The following is a 16,490-nucleotide window of genomic DNA, read 5'->3' on the forward strand; positions in this document are numbered from 1 at the left end:
GTAGCCACCCATGATGCCTGTGTGATGTTTTGAAGCAGAGATAGAAGGATTTATATTGCTACATGGTTGCTAGGGTGCTCTATATGGTTGCTATGGTGTGACTATACAGTTTATGGGGTGATATTTAAAGATTATTTACCAGCCTGAATGCAAAAAGCCCAAGCCAGTGTTTCTATATAGTTATTTTTGCTGAGATACAGTTTTTAAATCTAGTTAAACAGTTGCTAGGGGGCTAAAATTGGTTGCTAGGGCATGGATATGAAGTTGTTATGTCACTACTTATGGACTGCTTGATAGGCCGAGTCAAAAGAGCCCTCTCCCAAGCCTCTATGACTTTCTGATCCAAAGATATGATGTCAGATAGTTTTTCCAATGTTAAGTCAATGGGATATTTTCACACATTTTCTTCGCCCGCTGTACGATTATCGTAAGTCCGATTGCTTAGAAAAGTCATAGCACACCTCTCCTCAATATCCCGCACGATTTGACACCTCATTCATGGGTCTGTGACAAAAAATGCGGGAGGAGTAGCGTGCCAAAGTTTTGTCAAGGCGAATAGTAATAGTAACACTAGAAGGTACATTTCCTGAAGAAAATGTGAGTGGTGCTTGCAGTGGCAAATCTCTGCGCCCTGTAGCCACCCATGATGCCTGTTTGATATCGTGGAGCCGTGATATAAGTTCTTTATATTGCTATATGGTTGCTAGGGCGCTCTATATGGTTGCTCTGGTGTGCTTATATAGTTCATATAGTGATATTTAAAGATCATTTACCAGCCTGATTCCAAAAAGCTCAAGACAGTGTTTCTATATGGTTATTTTGATGATATATAGCTTTTAAATGTTGTTAAACAGTTGCTAGGGTGCTAAAATTGGTTGCTATGGCGTGGCTATGAAGTAGTCATGTCAGTACTTATGGACTGCTTGATAGGCCGATTCAAAAGAGCCCTCTGCCAAGCCTCTATGACTTTCTGATCCAAAGATATGATGTCAGATAGTTTTTCCAATGTTAAGTCTATGGGATATTTTCACACATTTTCTTCGCCCACTGTACGATTATCGTAAGTCCGATTGCTTAGAAAAGTCATAGCACACCTCTCCTCAATAAGCCGCACGTTTTGACATCTCATTCATGGGTCTGCGTCAAAAAATGCGGGAGGAGTAGCGTGCCGAAATTTTGTCAAGGCGGATAGTAATAGTAACACTAGAAGGTACATTTCCTGAAGAAAATGTGAGTGGTGCTTGCAGTGGCAAAACTCGGCGTCCTGTAGCCACCCATGATGCCTGTGTGATGTTGTGTAGCCATGATATAAGTTCTTTATATTGCTATATGGTTGCTAGGGTGATCTATATGGTTGCTATGGTGTGGCTATATAGTTTATGGGGTGATATTTAAAGATTATTTACCAGACTGAATCCAAAAAGCCCAAGCCAGTGTTTCTATATAGTTATTTGGCTGAGATAGAGCTTTTAAATGTAGTTAAATAGTTGCTAGGGGGCTAAAATTGGTTGCTATGGCGTGGCTATGAAGTAGTTATGTCACGACATATGGACTGTTTGATAGGCCGAGTCAAAAGAGCCCACTCCCAAGCTTCTATGTCTTCCTGATCCTAAGATATGATGTCAGATAATTTTTCCAATGTTAAGTCAATGGGACATTTTCACGCAACTTTTTCGCCCGCTGTACGAATATCGTAAATCCGATTGCTAAGAAAAGTCATAGCACACCTCTCCTCAATAAGCCGCACGTTTTGACATCTCATTCATGGGTCTGCGACAAAAAATGCGGGAGGAGTAGCGTGCCAAAGTTTTGTCAAGGCGAATAGTAATAGTAACACTAGAAGGTACATTTCCTGAAGAAAATGTGAGTGGTGCTTGCAGTGGCAAAACTCGGCGCCCTGTTGCTAGGTTGTTGCAATGAGGTTGCTACGGTGGTTGCTAAGGTACCCTGGGTGGTTGCTAGGGCGGTTGCTAGGGTCCCCATGATGGTTGCTAAGGTATCCAGGGTGGTTGCTAGGGTAATCTGAATGGTTGCTAGGGTCTTGCTATGTGGTTGCTAGGGTACCCGGGGTGGTTGCTAGGGCGGTTGCTAGGGTCCCCATGATGGTTGCTAGGGCCGTTGCTAGGGTACCCAGGGTGGTTGCTAGGGTAATCGGGGTGGTTGCTAGGGTGTTGCTATGTGGTTGCTAGGGTACCAGGGGTGGTTGCTAGGGCGGTTGCTAGGGTCCCCATGATGGTTGCTAGGGCCGTTGCTAGGGTACCTAGGGTGGTTGCTAGGGTAATCGGGGTGGTTGCTAGGGTGTTGCTATGTGGTTGCTAGGGTACCCGGGGTGGTTGCTAGGGCGGTTGCTAGGGTCCCCATGATGGTTGCTAGGGCCATTGCTAGGGTACTCAGGGTGGTTGCTAGGGTAATCGGGCGGTTGCTAGGGTGTTGCTATGCGGTTGCTAGGGTACCCGGGGTGGTTGCTAGGGCGGTTGCTAGGGTCCCCATGATGGTTGCTAGGGCCGTTGCTAAGGTACCCAGGGTGGTTGCTAGGGTAATTGGGGCGGTTGCTAGGGTGTTGCTATGTGGTTGCTAGGGTAACCGGGGTGGTTGCTAGGGCGGTTGCTATGGTAACCTGGATGGTTGCTAGGCAGTTGCTATGGTACTTGGGGTGGTTGCTAAGGTGTTGCTAGGCGGTTGCTAGGGTGTTTCGGCTGGTTGCTAGGCAGTTGCTATGGTCTTCTGGGTGGTTGCTATGATGTTACTAGCTGGTTGGTAGTTGTCACAGATGGTCACTATGTAGTTATTATAGAGTTCTTAGCCCATTTGAGCACTTAGCTAATCACTATTAGCATGAAGCTAATCACTGCTAGCATGACTAGCATGTTGGAAGTCCAGTGTGCTAGCATGAGTCAAAAAAATCCAACCGCCATGTCTGTACGATGTTCTGATGCAGAGATATAGGTCGTGCAAAACGGTTGCTAGGGTACTCCGTTTGGTTGCTATGGAGTGGCTTGGCAGCTGCCAATGGTGATACTCCAAAGGCTGCTCGCCAATATAAACCAACCCCCATGCCTCTACGATGTTCTGATGCAGAGATATAGATCTTGCAAAACGGTTGCTAGGGTACTGTGTTTGGTTGCTAGGGAGTGGCCTGGCAACTGCCAATGATGATACTCCGAAGTCTGCTTGCTAGTATGAATGATATAAACCAACCCCCATGCCTTTATGATATTCAGATTTGAAGATATCTCTCTATGCTTTTGGTCGCTAGGGAGGTCCAAATGGTTGCTAGGGCGTGGCTATGAAGTGTTGAAGGTGATTCGTGATTGGCCATTTGCTGCCCCGAGTCAAACGAGCCAACACTCATGTTTCTATGACACTTCTATCAAAAGTTATTCATTTTATATTTTTCAATGGAAGTCTATGGAGCTTGTTGCTATGGTGCTCTATATGGTTGCTAGGGCGTGGCTTGATAGCTTCATAATGATCATGAGAGTCTGATTGGTTGCCTGATTCAAATGAGCCCACCCCCTTGTCTCTATGACTATGTGATCCATAGTTATGTTCAATGCAAAATCCCTATGTAATTTCCCACAGTAGGAAAAACGCATTGTTTCATGGGCGATCCCTCCCCATTGGCTTAGTATGGGGCAACTTTGGGGGGCTCTTGCGCCCCAGGGGTACAACTTATACCCCATTGCGGGGTATGATCGCGCACAGCCTGATAGCCTCTCCAAATGTGGTGATTCACATGTTTCTGCGAAATTCTCTCTCGGAGCTACGATCCGTCAAAGTTGGCCGTAATGCATTGTCTATGCGATTTTTCGGCCGTTATTTCGCCCGGTGTACGAACATCGTACGCCCGATCGCTTATAAAAGTCATAGCACACCATTCCCGATTAGGCCGCACGATTTGACGCCTGTTTCGTTGGTCTGTGACGAAAACTGCGGGACTAGTTACGCGCCGAAATTCTGGCGGAAGAAGAATAATAAGAACTAGAAGGTACATTTCCTGAAGAAAATGTGAGTGGTGCTTGCAGTGGCAAAACTCTGCGCCCTGTAGCCACCCATGATGCCTGTGTGATGTTTTGAAGCAGAGATAGAAGGATTTATATTGCTACATGGTTGCTAGGGTGCTCTATATGGTTGCTATGGTGTGACTATATAGTTTATGGGGTGATATTTAAAGATTATTTACCAGCATGAATGCAAAAAGCCCAAGCCAGTGTTTCTATATAGTTATTTTTGCTGAGATACAGCTTTTAAATGTAGTTAAACAGTTACTAGGGGGCTAAAATTGGTTGCTAGGGCATGGATATGAAGTTGTTATGTCACTACTTATGGACTGCTTGATAGGCCGAGTCAAAAGAGCCCTCTCCCAAGCCTCTATGACTTTCTGATCCAAAGATATGATGTCAGATAGTTTTTCCAATGTTAAGTCAATGGGATATTTTCACACATTTTCTTCGCCCGCTGTACGATTATCGTAAGTCCGATTGCTTAGAAAAGTCATAGCACACCTCTCCTCAATATCCCGCACGATTTGACACCTCATTCATGGGTCTGTGACAAAAAATGCGGGAGGAGTAGCGTGCCAAAGTTTTGTCAAGGCGAATAGTAATAGTAACACTAGAAGGTACATTTCCTGAAGAAAATGTGAGTGGTGCTTGCAGTGGCAATACTCGGCGCCCTGTTGTCACCCTTAATGCCTGTGTGATTTTGTGGAGCCATGATATAAGTACTTTATATTGCTATATGGTTGCTAGGGTACTCTAAATTGTTGCTATGGTGTGGCTGTATAGTATATGAGGTGATATTTAAAGACAATTTGCCAGCCTGAATCTAAAAAGCCCATGCAAGCGTTTCTATATAGTTATTTTGCTGAGATACAGCTATTAAATGTGGTTAAACAGTTGCTAGGGTGCTAAAAGTGGTTGCTAGGGCATGTATATGAAGTTGTTATGTCACTACTTATGGACTGCTTGATAGGCCGACTCAAAAGAGCCCTCTGCCAAGCCTGTATGACTTTCTGATCCAAAGATATGATGTCAGATAGTTTTTCCAATGTTAAGTCAATGGGATATTTTCACACATTTTCTTCGTCCGCTGTACGATTATCGTAAGTCCGATTGCTTAGAAAAGTCATAGCACACCTCTCCTCAATAAGCCGCACGTTTTGACATCTCATTCATGGGTCTGCGACAAAAAATGCGTGAGGAGTAGCGTGCCAAAGTTTTGTCAAGGTGAATAGTAATAGTAACACTAGAAGGTACATTTCCTGAAGAAAATGTGAGTGGTGCTTGCAGTGGCAAAACTCTGCGCCCTGTTGCTAGGGTGTTGCAATGAGGTTGCTATGGTGGTTACTAGGGTACCCTGGGTGGTTGCTAGGGTCCACATGATGGTTGCTAAGGTACTAAGGGTGGTTGCTAGTGTACCCGGGGTGGTTGCTAGGGTGGTTGCTAGGGTCCCTATGATGGTTGCTAGGGCCGTTGCTAGGGTACGCAGTGTGGTTGCTAGGGTAATCGGGGTGGTTGCTAGGGTGTTGCTATGTGGTTGCTAGGGTACCCGGGATGGTTGCTAGGGCGGTTGCTAGGGTCCCCATGATGGTTGCTAGGGCCGTTGCTAGGGTACTCAGGGTGGTTGCTAGGGTACCCGGGGTGGTTGCTAGGGCGGTTGCTAGGGTCCCCATGATGGTTGCTAGGGCCGTTGCTAAGGTACCCAGGGCGGTTGCTAGGGTAATTGGGGCGGTTGCTAGGGTGTTGCTATGCGGTTGCTAGGGTACCCGGGGTGGTTGCTAGGGCGGTTGCTATGGTAACCTGGGTGGTTGCTAGGCAGTTGCTACGGTACTTGGGGTGGTTGCTAAGGTGTTGCTAGGCGGTTGCTAGGGTGTTTTGGCTGGTTGCTAGGCAGTTGCTATGGTCTCCTGGGTGGTTGCTATGATGTTACTAGGTGGTTGGTAGTTGTCACAGATGGTCACTATGTAGTTATTATAGAGTTCTTAGCCCATTTGAGCACTTAGCTAATCACTATTAGCATGTAGCTAATCACTGCTAGCATGACTAGCATGTTGGAAGTCCAGTGTGCTAGCATGAGTCAAAAAATCCAACCGCCATGTCTGTACGATGTTCTGATGCAGAGATATAGGTCATGCAAAACGGTTGCTAGGGTACTCCGTTTGGTTGCTATGGAGTGGCTTGGCAGCTGCCAATGGTGATACTCCAAAGGCTGCTCGCCAATATAAACCAACCCCCATGCCTCTACGATGTTCTGATGCAGAGATATAGATCTTGCAAAACGGTTGCTAGGGTACTGTGTTTGGTTGCTAGGGAGTGGCCTGGCAGCTGCCAATGATGATACTTCAAAGTCTGCTTGACAATATAAACCAACCCCCATGCTTCTATGTCTTTCAGATGTTAAGATATCTCTCTATACTGTGGGTTGCTAGGTAGCTCTTAATGGTTGCTAGGGCGTGGCTAGGTTGTCTTGAAGGAGATACATGATTGGCCGATTGCTGCCCGAGTCAAACGAGCCCACCCTCATGTTTCTATGACACTTCAATCCAAAGTTATTAATTTGATATTTTTCAATGGAAGTCTATGGGGCTTGTTGCTATGGCGCTCTATATGGTTGCTAGGGCGTGGCTTGATAGATTCACAGTGATCCTGAGAGGCTGATTGGTTGCCTGATTCAAATGAGCCCACCCCCTTGTCTCTATGACACTGTGATCCAGAGTTATGTTCAATACAAAATCCCTATGTAATGTCCCATAGCAGGAAAAGTCCTCCCTATACTTTGTATTAGGGCCATTTTTGGGGGGCTCTTGCGCCCCAGGGGTACAACTTATACCCCACTGCAGGGTATGTTCTCGCACAGCCTGATAGCCTCTCCAAATGTGGAGATTCACGTGTTTCTGCGAAATTCTCTCTCGGAGCTACGATCCGTCAAAGTTGGCCGCAATGCATTGTCTATGCGATTTTTCGCCCGTTTTTTCGCCCGGTGTACGAACATCGTACGCCCGATCGCTTATAAAAGTCATAGCACACCATTCCCGATTAGGCCGCACGATTTGACGCCTGTTTCGTTGGTCTGTGACAAAAACTGCGGGACTAGTTACGCGCCGAAATTTGTACGGATCTAGTATAATAATAATAATAAGTATGTGAGATAATAGTAGTAGTGCTTTGCCTCCGGCAAGCACCACTAACTAGAAGGTACATTTCCTGAAGAAAATGTGAGTGGTGCTTGCAGTGGCAAAACTCGCCCCTCTGTTGCTAGGGTGTTGCAATGAGGTTGCTACGATGGTTGCTATGGTACCCGGGGTGGTTGCTAGGGCGGTTGCTAGGGTCCCCATGATGGTTGCTAGGGCCGTTGCTAGGGTACTCAGGGTGGTTGCTAGGGTAATCGGGTTGGTTGCTAGGGCAGTTGCTAGGGTCCCCATGATGGTTGCTAGAGCCGTTGCTAAGGTACCCAGGGTGGTTGCTAGGGTAATCGGGGCAGTTGCTAGGGTGTTGCTATGTGGTTGCTAGGGTACCCGGGGTGGTTGCTAGGGCGGTTGCTAGGGTCCCCATGATGGTTGCTAGGGCCGTTGCTAAGGTACCCAGGGTGGTTGCTAGGGTAATCGGGGTGGTTGCTAGGGTGTTGCTATGTGGTTGCTAGGGTACCCGGGGTGGTTGCTAGGGCGGTTGCTAGGGTCCCCATGATGGTTGCTAGGGCCGTTGCTAAGGTAGCCAGGGTGGTTGCTAGGGTAATTGGGGCGGTTGCTAGGGTGTTGCTATGTGGTTGCTAGGGTACCCGGGGTGGTTGCTAGGGCGGTTGCTATTGTAACCTGGGTGGTTGCTAGGCAGTTGCTACGGTACTTGGGGTGGTTGCTAAGGTGTTGCTAGGTGGTTGCTAGGGTGTTTTGGCTGGTTGCTAGGCATTTGCTATGGTCTCCTGGGTGGTCGCTATGATGTTACTAGGTGGTTGGTAGTTGTCACAGATGGTCACTATGTAGTTATTATAGAGTTCTTAGCCCATTTGAGCACTTAGCTAATCACTATTAGCATGTAGCTAATCACTGCTAGCATGACTAGCATGTTGGAAGTCCAGTGTGCTAGCATGAGTCAAAAAATCCAACCGCCATGTCTGTACGATGTTCTGATGCAGAGATATAGGTCATGCAAAACGGTTGCTAGGGTACTCCGTTTGGTTGCTATGGAGTGGCTTGGCAGCTGCCAATGGTGATACTCCAAAGGCTGCTCGCCAATATAAACCAACCCCCATGCCTCTACGATGTTCTGATGCAGAGATATAGATCTTGCAAAACGGTTGCTATGGTACTGTGTTTGGTTGCTAGGGAGTGGCCTGGCAACTGCCAATGATGATACTCCGAAGTCTGCTTGCTAGTATGAATGATATAAACCAACCCCCATGCTTTTATGTCTTTCAGATTTGAAGATATCTCTCTATGCTTTTGGTCGCTAGGGAGGTCCAAATGGTTGCTAGGGCGTGGTTATGAAGTGTTGAAGGTGATTCGTGATTGGCCATTTGCTGCCCCGAGTCAAACGAGCCAACCCTCATGTTTCTATGACACTTCTATCCAAAGTTATTCATTTTATATTTTTCAATGGAAGTCTATGGAGCTTGTTGCTATGGTGCTCTATATGGTTGCTAGGGCGTGGCTTGATAGCTTCATAATGATCATGAGAGTCTGATTGGTTGCCTGATTCAAATGAGCCCACACCCTTGTCTCTATGACACTGTGATGCAGAGTTATGTTCAATGCAAAATCCCTATGTAATTTCCCACAGTAGGAAAAACACATTGTTTCATTGGCGATCCCTCCCCATTGGCTTAGTATGGGGCAAATTTGGGGGGCTCTTGCGCCCCAGGGGTACAACTTATACCCCATTGCGGGGTATGATCGCGCACAGCCTGATAGCCTCTCCAAATGTGGTGATTCACATGTTTCTGCGAAATTCTCTCTCGGAGCTACGATCCGTCAAAGTTGGCCGTAATGCATTGTCTATGCGATTTTTCGGCCGTTATTTCGCCCGGTGTACGAACATCGTACACCCGATCGCTTATAAAAGTCATAGCACACCATTCCCGATTAGGCCGCACGATTTGACGCCTGTTTCGTTGGTCTGTGTCTAAAACTGCGGGACAAGTTACGCGCCGAAATTTTGGCGGAAGAAGAATAAGAATAAGAATAATAATAAGTATGTGAGATAATAGTAGTAGTGCTTTGCCTCCGGCAAGCACCACTAATAATAATAAGTATGTGAGATAATAATAGTGATGCCTTGCCTCCGGCAAGCACCACTAACTAGAAGGTACATTTCCTGAAGAAAATGTGAGTGGTGCTTGCAGTGGCAAAACTCTGCGCCCTGTTGCTAAGGTGTGGTTGCTAGGGTCCCTAGGAAGGTTGCTAGGGCCGTTGCTAGGGTACCCAGGGTGGTTGCTAGGGTAATCGAGGTGGTTGCTAGGGTGTTGCTATGTGGTTGCTATGGTATCCGGGGTGGTTGCTAGGGCCCCATGATGGTTGCTAGGGCCGTTGCTAGGCTACCCACGGTGGTTGCTAGGGTAATCAGGGTGGTTGCTAGGGCGGTTGCTAGGGTCCCCATGATGGTTGCTAGGGCCGTTGCTAAGGTACCCAGAGTGGTTGCTAGGGTAATTGGGGCGGTTGCTAGGGTGTTGCTATGTGGTTGCTAGGGTACCCGGGGTGGTTGCTAGGGCGGTTGCTAGGGTCCCCATGATGGTTGCTAGGGCCGTTGCTAGGGTACCCAGGGTGGTTGCTAGGGTAATTGGGGCGGTTGCTAGGGTGTTGCTATGTGGTTGCTAGGGTACCCGGGGTGGTTGCTAGGGCGGTTGCTAGGGTCCCCATGATGGTTGCTAGGGCCGTTGCTAGGGTACCCAGGGTGGTTGCTAGGGTACTCAGGGTGGTTGCTAGGGTGTTGCTATGTGGTTGATAGGGTACCCGGGGTGGTTGCTAGGGCGGTTGCTATGGTAACCTGGGTGGTTGCTAGGGCCGTTGCTAAGGTACCCAGGGTGGTTGCTAGGGTAATCGGGATGGTTACTAGGGTGTTGCTATGTGGTTGCTAGGGTACCCGGGGTGGTTGCTAGGGCGGTTGCTAGGGTCCCCATGATGGTTGCTAGGGCCGTTGCTAAGGTACCCAGGGTGGTTGCTAGGGTAATCGGGATGGTTGCTAGGGTGTTGCTATGTGGTTGCTAGGGTACCCGGGGTGGTTGCTAGGGCGGTTGCTAGGGTCCCCATGATGGTTGCTAGGGCCGTTGCTAGGGTACCCAGGGTGGTTGCTATGGTAATCGGGGCGGTTGCTAGGGTGTTGCTATGTGGTTGCTAGGGTACCCGGGGTGGTTGCTAGGGCGGTTGCTAAGGTCCCCATGATGGTTGCTAGGGCCGTTGCTAAGGTACCCAGGGTGGTTGCTAGGGTAATTGGGGCGGTTGCTAGGGTGTTGCTATATGGTTGCTAGGGTACCCGGGGTGGTTGCTAGGCAGTTGCTATGGTCTCCTGGGTGGTTGCTATGATGTTACTAGGTGGTTGGTAGTTGTCACAGATGGTCACTATGTAGTTATTATAGAGTTCTTAGCCCATTTGAGCACTTAGCTAATCACTATTAGCATGTAGCTAATCACTGCTAGCATGACTAGAATGTTGGAAGTCCAGTGTGCTAGCATGAGTCAAAAAATCCAACCGCCATGTCTGTATGATGTTCTGATGCAGAGATATAGATCTTGCAAAACGGTTGCTAGGGTACTGAGTTTGGTTGCTAGGGAGTGGCCTGGCAGCTGCCAATGATGATACTCCATTGGTTGCTTGCTAATATAAACCAACCCCCATGCTTCTATGTCTTTCAGATGTTAAGATATCTATCTTTGGATTTTGGTTGCTAGGTAGCTCTTAATGGTTGCTAGGGCGTGGCTAGGTTGTCATGAAGGAGATACATGATTGGCCGTTTGCTGCCCGAGTCAAACGAGCCCACCCTCATGTTTCTATGACACTTCTATCCAAAGTTATTCATTTGATCTTTTTCAATGGAAGTCTATGGAGCTTGTTACTAAGGGGCTTGTTAATGGTTGCTAGGGCGTGGCTTGAAAGCCTCATAACGATCCTGAGAGACTGATTGGTTGCCTGATTCAAATGAGCCCACCCCCTTGTCTGTATGACTATGTGATCCATAGTTATGTTCAATACAAAATCCCTATGTAATTTCCCACAGTAGGAAAAACACATTGTTTCATGTGCGATCCCTCACCATTGGCATAGAATGGGGCAACTTTGGGGGGCTCTTGCGCCCCAGGGGTACAACTTATACCCCATTGCGGGGTATGATCTTGCACAGCCTCATAGCCTCTCCAAATGTGGTGATTCACATGTTTCTGCAAAATTCTCTCTCGGAGCTACGAGCCGTCAAAGTTGGCCGCAATACATTGTCTATGGGATTTTTCGCCCGATATTTCGCCCGGTGTACGAACATCGTACGCCCGATCGCTTATAAAAGTCATAGCACACCATTCCCGATTAGGCCGCACGATTTGACGCCTGTTTGGTTGGTCTGTGACGAAAACTGCGGGACTAGTTACGCGCCGAAATTCGTACGGAAGAAGTAAGAATAATAAGAAGAATAACTAGAAGGTACATTTCCTGAAGAAAATGTGAGTGGTGCTTGCAGTGGCAAAACTCACCCTCTGTTGCTATAGGGTGTTGTAATGAGGTTGCTAGGGTGGTTGCTAGGGTACCCGGGTTGGTTGCTATGGTACATGGGATGGTTGCTAGGGCGGTTGCTAGGGTCCCCATGATGGTTGCTAGGGCCGTTGCTAAGGTACCCAGGGTGGTTGCTAGGGTAATCGGGATGGTTGCTAGGGTGTTGCTATGTGGTTGCTAGGGTAATCAGGATGGTTGCTAGGGTGTTGCTATGTGGTTGCTAGGGTACCCGGGGTGGTTGCTAGGGCGGTTGCTAGGGTCCCCATGATGGTTGCTAGGGCCGTTGCTAAGGTACCCAGGGTGGTTGCTAGGGTAATCGGGATGGTTGCTAGGGTGTTGCTATGTGGTTGCTAGGGTACCCGGGGTAGTTGCTAGGGCGGTTGCTAGGGTCCCCATGATGGTTGCTAGGGCCGTTGCTAGGGTACTCAGGGTGGTTGCTAGGGTAACCTGGGTGGTTGCTAGGCAGTTGCTATGGTACTTGGGGTGGTTGCTAAGGTGTTGCTAGGCGGTTGCTAGGGTGTTTTGGCTGGTTGCTAGGCAGTTGCTATGGTCTCCTGGGTGGTTGCTATGATGTTACTAGGTGGTTGGTAGTTGTCACAGATGGTCACTATGTAGTTATTATAGAGTTCTTAGCCCATTTGAGCACTTAGCTAATCACTATTAGCATGTAGCTAATCACTGCTAGCATGACTAGCATGTTGGAAGTCCAGTGTGCTAGCATGAGTCAAAAAATCCAACCGCCATGTCTGTACGATGTTCTGATGCAGAGATATAGGTCGTGCAAAACGGTTGCTAGGGTACTCCGTTTGGTTGCTATGGAGTGGCCTGGCAGCTGCCATTGATGATACTTCAAAGTCTGCTTGACAATATAAACCAACCCCCATGCTTCTATGTCTTTCAGATGTTAAGATATCTATCTTTGGATTTTGGTTGCTAGGTAGCTCTTAATGGTTGCTAGGGCGTGGCTAGGTTGTCTTGAAGGAGATACATGATTGGCCGTTTGCTGCCCGAGTCAAACGAGCCAACCCTCATGTTTCTATGACACTTCTATCCAAAGTTATTCATTTGATCTTTTTCAATTGAAGTCTATGGGGCTTGTTGCTATGGCGCTCTATATGGTTGCTAGGGCGTGGCTTGATAGATTCACAGTGATCCTGAGAGACTGATTGGTTGCCTGATTAAAATGAGCCCACCCCCTTGTCTCTATGACATTGTGATCCAGAGTTATGTTCAATACAAAATCCCTATGTAATGTCCCATAGCAGGAAAAGTCCTCCCTATACTTTGTATTAGGGCCATTTTTGGGGGGCTCTCGCGCCCCAGGGGTACAACTTATACCCCACTGCGGGGTATGTTCTCGCACAGCCTGATAGCCTCTCCAAATGTGGACATTCACCTGTTTCTGCGAAATTCCCTCTCGGAGCTACGATCCATCAAAGTTGGCCGCAATGCATTCTCTATGCGATTTTTCGCCCGTTTTTTCGCCCGGTGTACGAACATCGTATGCCCGATCGCTTATAAAAGTCATAGCACACCATTCCCGATTAGGGCGCACGATTTGACGCTTGTTTCGTTGGTCTGTGACGAAAACTGCGGGACTAGTTACGCGCCGAAATTTGTACGGATCTAGTATAATAATAATAATAATAAGTATGTGAGATAATAGTAGTAGTGCTTTGCCTCCGGCAAGCACCACTAATAAGTATGTGAGATAATAATAGTGATGTCTTGCCTCCGGCAAGCACCACTAACTAGAAGGTACATTTCCTGAAGAAAATGTGAGTGGTGCTTGCAGTGGCAAAACTCGGCGCCCTGTTGCTAGGTTGTTGCAGTGAGGTTGCTACGGTGGTTGCTAAGGTACCCTGGGTGGTTGCTAGGGCGGTTGCTAGGGTCCCCATGATGGTTGCTAAGGTACCCAGGGTGGTTGCTAGGGTAATCTGAATGGTTGCTAGGGTCTTGCTATGTGGTTGCTAGGGTACCCGGGGTGGTTGCTAGGGCCGTTGCTAGGGTACTCAGGGTGGTTGCTAGGGTAATCGAGGCGGTTGCTAGGGTGTTGCTATGTGGTTGCTAGGGTACCCGGGGTGGTTGCTAGGGCGGTTGCTATGGTCCCCATGATGGTTGCTAGGGCCGTTGCTAAGGTACCCAGGGTGGTTGCTAGGGTAATTGGGGCGGTTGCTAGGGTGTTGCTATGTGGTTGCTAGGGTACCCGGGGTGGTTGCTAGGGCTGTTGCTAGGGTCCCCATGATGGTTGCTAGGGACGTTGCTAGGGTACCCAGGGTGGTTGCTAGGGTAATTGGGGCGGTTGCTAGGGTGTTGCTATGTGGTTGCTAGGGTACCCGGAGTGGTTGCTAGGCAGTTGCTATGGTAACCAGGGTGGTTGTTATGATGTTACTAGGTGGTTGGTAGTTGTCACAGATGGTCACTATGTAGTTATTATAGAGTTCTTAGCCCATTTGAGCACTTAGCTAATCACTATTAGCATGTAGCTAATCACTGCTAGCATGACTAGCATGTTGGAAGTCCAGTGTGCTAGCATGAGTCAAAAAATCCAACCGCCATGTCTGTACGATGTTCTGATGCAGAGATATAGGTCGTGCAAAACGGTTGCTAGGGTACTCCGTTTGGTTGCTATGGAGTGGCCTGGCAGCTGCCAATGGTGATACTCCAAAGGCTGCTCGCCAATATAAACCAACCCCCATGCCTCTACGATGTTCTGATGCGGAGATATAGATCTTGCAAAACGGTTGCTAGGGTACTGTGTTTGGTTGCTAGGGAGTGGCCTGGCAGCTGCCAATGATGATACTCCAATGGTTGCTTGCTAATATAAACCAACCCCCATGCTTCTATGTCTTTCAGATGTTAAGATATCTCTCTATACTTTGGGTTGCTAGGTAGCTCTTAATGGTTGCTAGGGCGTGGCTAGGTTGTCTTGAAGGAGATACATGATTGGCCGTTTGCTGCCCGAGTCAAACGAGCCCACCCTCATGTTTCTATGACACTTCTATCCAAAGTTATTCATTTGATCTTTTTCAATGGAAGTCTATGGAGCTTGTTGCTATGGTGCTCTATATGGTTGCTAGGGCGTGGCTTGATAGATTCACAGTGATCCTGAGAGACTGATTGGTTGCCTGATTCAAATGAGCCCACCCCCTTGTCTCTATGACACTGTGATCCATAGTTATGTTCAATGCAATATCCCTATGTAATTTCCCACAGTAGGAAAAACACAGTGTTTCATGGGCGATCCCGCACCATACTATGTCTATGGGGCAACTTTGGGGGTCTCTAGCACCCCAGGGGTACAACTTATACCCCATGTCGGGGTATGATCGCGCACAGCCTGATAGCCTCTCCAAATGTGGTGATTCACATGTTTCTGCGAAATTCTCTCTCGGAGCTACGATCCGTCAAAGTTGGCCGCAATGCATTGTCTATGGGATTTTTCGCCCGATTTTTCGCCCGGTGTACGAACATCGTACGCCCGATCGCTTATAAAAGTCATAGCACACCATTCCCGACTAGGCCGCACGATTTGACGCCTCTTTTGCGGGTCTGTGACGAAAACTGCGGGACTAGTTACGCGCCGAAATTTGTACGGAAGAATAATAATAAGTATAAGAATAATAAGTATGTGAGATAATAGTAGTAGTGCTTTGCCTCCGGCAAGCACCACTAACTAGAAAGTACATTTCCTGAAGAAAATGTGAGTGGTGCTTGCAGTGGCAAAACTCGCCCCTCTGTTGCTAAGGTGTGGTTGCTAGGGTACCCGGGGTGGTTGCTAGGGCCGTTGCTAAGGTACCCAAGGTGGTTGCTAGGGTAATTGGGGCGGTTGCTAGGGCGGTTGCTAAGGTACCCAAGGTGGTTTTTAGGGTAATTGGGGCGGTTGCTAGGGCGGTTGCTAGGGTCCCCAAGATGGTTGCTAGGGCCGTTGCTAGGGTACTCAGGGTGGTTGCTAGGGTAATCGGGGCGGTTGCTAGGGCGGTTGCTAGGGTCCCCATGATGGTTGCTAGGCCCGTTGCTAGGGTACCCAGGGTGGTTGCTAGGGTGTTGCTATGTGGTTGCTAGGGTACCCGGGGTGGTTGCTAGGGCGGTTGCTAGGGTAACCTGGGTGGTTGCTAGGCAGTTGCTACGGTACTTGGGTTGCTAAGGTGTTGCTAGGCGGTTGCTAGGGTGTTTTGGCTGGTTGCTAGGCAGTTGCTATGGTCTCCTGGGTGGTTGCTATGATGTTACTAGGTGGTTGGTAGTTGTCACAGATGGTCACTATGTAATTATTATACAGTTCTTAGCCCATTTGAGCACTTAGCTAATCACTATTAGCATGTAGCTAATCACTGCTAGCATGACTAGCATGTTGGAAGTCCAGTGTGCTAGCATGAGTCAAAAAATCCAACCGCCATGTCTGTACGATGTTCTGATGCAGAGATATAGGTAGTGCAAAACGGTTGCTAGGGTACTCCATTTGGTTGCTATGGAGTGGCTTGTCAGCTGCCAATGGTGATACTCCAAAGGCTTGCTGGCCAATATAAACCAACCCCCATGCCTCTACGATGTTCTGATGCAGAGATATAGATCTTGCAAAACGGTTGCTAGGGTACTGTGTTTGGTTGCTAGGGAGTGGCCTGGCAGCTGCCAATGATGATACTCCAATGGTTGCTTGCTAATATAAACCAACCCCCATGCTTCTATGTCTTTCAGATGTTAAGATATCTCTCTATACTTTGGGTTGCTAGGTAGCTCTTAATGGTTGCTAGGGCGTGGCTAGGTTGTCTTGAAGGAGATACATGATTGGCCGTTTGCTGC

At 48.1% G+C, this 16,490-nt stretch overlaps 1 protein-coding gene and 1 long non-coding RNA gene across 28 annotated transcripts in view; one reads left to right on the top strand and one right to left on the bottom strand.

Annotated features, from left to right (window-relative positions):
- Positions 1-16,490, bottom strand: part of LOC128017311 (neuron navigator 2-like) — a 144,330-nt gene that overhangs the window by 52,471 nt on the left and 75,369 nt on the right. The window lies entirely within an intron of this gene.
- LOC128017313 (uncharacterized) overlaps positions 1-16,490 on the top strand; it is a 56,691-nt gene that overhangs the window by 13,292 nt on the left and 26,909 nt on the right. For 9 of the 26 annotated variants that reach the window (XR_008184406.1, XR_008184413.1, XR_008184411.1 and 6 more), the window contains one exon: positions 3,989-4,621. This is a non-coding gene — a long non-coding RNA (uncharacterized LOC128017313). Of the gene's footprint in view, positions 1-9; positions 578-1,095; positions 1,211-1,734; positions 1,844-3,988; positions 4,622-16,490 lie in introns of those variants that run through there. The other 17 variants (XR_008184394.1, XR_008184409.1, XR_008184393.1 and 14 more) reach the window with 12 other exon arrangements.

The sequence above is a fragment of the Carassius gibelio genome, chromosome A7 (assembly GCF_023724105.1).
Source record: "Carassius gibelio isolate Cgi1373 ecotype wild population from Czech Republic chromosome A7, carGib1.2-hapl.c, whole genome shotgun sequence".
In the NCBI taxonomy this organism is placed as follows: Eukaryota; Metazoa; Chordata; class Actinopteri; order Cypriniformes; family Cyprinidae; genus Carassius; species Carassius gibelio.